Here is a 1707-nt window from a genome sequence, read left to right on the forward strand (position 1 = left end):
CCCAACACCAAACTTAGAGTTTGACTGTAGGGGCTTTGGTTGACTATGCTTTGAGAGAAGCTTTTTCTGCTTCCTCTCCATGGATGCAGAGAGAGATCCTTGAGTTGTAAACACAAGGTTGTCCTTATTTAATTGAAGGATCAATTCTCCTCTGTCCACATCAATCACAGCTCTTGCTGTGGCTAGGAAAGGTCTTCCTAGGATAATGGATTCATCCTCTTCCTTTCCAGTATCCAGGACTATGAAATCAGTAGGGATGTAAAGGCCTTCAACCTTTACTAACACGTCCTCTACTTGTCCATAAGCCTGTTTTCTTGATGTGTCTGCCATCTCTAATGAGATTTTAGCAGCTTGCACCCCATAGATTCCTAGTTTCTCTATTACAGAGAGGGGCATGAGGTTTATCCCTGAACCAAGGTCAAACAGAGCCTTAAATATCATGGTGCCTATGGTACAAGGTATTATGAACTTTCCAGGATCCTGTCTCTTCTGAGGCAATGTCAGTTGATCCAGATCACTTAGTTCATTGGTGAACAAGGGGGGTTCATCTTCCCAAGTTCCAATGCCAAATAATTTGGCATTCAGCTTCATGATTGCACCAAGGAACTTGGCAGCTTGCTCTTCAGTAACATCCTCATTCTCTTCAGAAGAGGAATACTCATCAGAGCTCATGAATGGCATAAGGAGGTTCAATGGAATCTCTATGGTCTCTAGATGAGTCTCAGATTCCTTAGGTTCCTCAGAGGGAAGCTCCTTATTGATCACTGGACGTCCCAGGAGGTCTTCCTCCTTGGGATTCACGTCCTCTCCTTCCCTTACAGGTTCGGCCATGGTGCTTATGTCAATGGCCTTGCACTCTCCTTTTGGATTCTCTTCTGTATTGCTTGGGAGAGTACTAGGAGGGATTTCAGTGATCCTTTTACTCAGCTGGCCCACTTGTGCTTCCAAATTTCTAATGGAAGACCTTGTTTCATTCATGAAACTTACAGTGGCCTTGTCATCTTTGATAGCTCAGATAAACCATCATAGAATATATCCAGGATAGTCCATTCTGAAAGCATGTCAGAAGGACACTTTTTGGTCAGCTGCTTGTATCTTTCCCAAGCTTCATAGAGGGATTCACCTTCTTTCTGTCTGAAGGTTTGAACATCAGCTCTAAGCTTGCGCAGGTTTTGAGGAGGAAAGAACTTGGCTAAGAAAGCCGTGACTAGCTTATCCCAAGAGTTCAGGCTGTCTTTGGGTTGAGAGTCCAACCATATTCTAGCTCTGTCTCTTACAGCAAAAGGGAAAAGCATGAGCCTGTAGACTTCAGGATCTACTCCATTAGTCTTAACAGTATCACAGATCTGCAAGAATTCAGTTAAGAACTGAAAAGGATCTTCAGATGGAAGTCCATGAAACTTGCAGTTCTGCTGCATCAGAGAAACTAGCTGAGGTTTCAGCTCAAAATTGTTTGCTCCAATGGTAGGAATGGAGATGCTTCTTCCATGTAAATTGGAATTAGGTGCAGTAAAGTCACCAAGCATTCTCCTTGCATTATTGTTGTTGGGTTTGGCTGCCATCTCCTTTACTTGTTCGAAATTTTCAATAAAGTTGTCTCTGGATTGTTGTAATTTAGCTTCTCTTAGTTTCCTCTCCAGAGTCCTTTCAGGTTTTGGATCAGTTTCAACAAGAATGCCTTTTTCTTTGTCCCTGCTCATAAGAAAG

The 1707-nt window shown here is 42.8% G+C and overlaps 1 non-coding gene across 1 annotated transcript; it reads left to right on the forward strand.

The window, feature by feature from the left end:
• The first annotated feature begins 1055 nt into the window (after positions 1-1055).
• On the forward strand, positions 1056-1163 carry LOC112761278 (small nucleolar RNA R71). Its single transcript, XR_003181679.1, has one exon. It is a non-coding gene; the product is annotated as a small nucleolar RNA R71 (small nucleolar RNA).
• The last annotated feature ends 544 nt before the right edge of the window (positions 1164-1707 follow it).

This window comes from Arachis hypogaea, chromosome 16 (assembly GCF_003086295.3).
Source record: "Arachis hypogaea cultivar Tifrunner chromosome 16, arahy.Tifrunner.gnm2.J5K5, whole genome shotgun sequence".
In the NCBI taxonomy this organism is placed as follows: domain Eukaryota; kingdom Viridiplantae; phylum Streptophyta; class Magnoliopsida; order Fabales; family Fabaceae; genus Arachis; species Arachis hypogaea.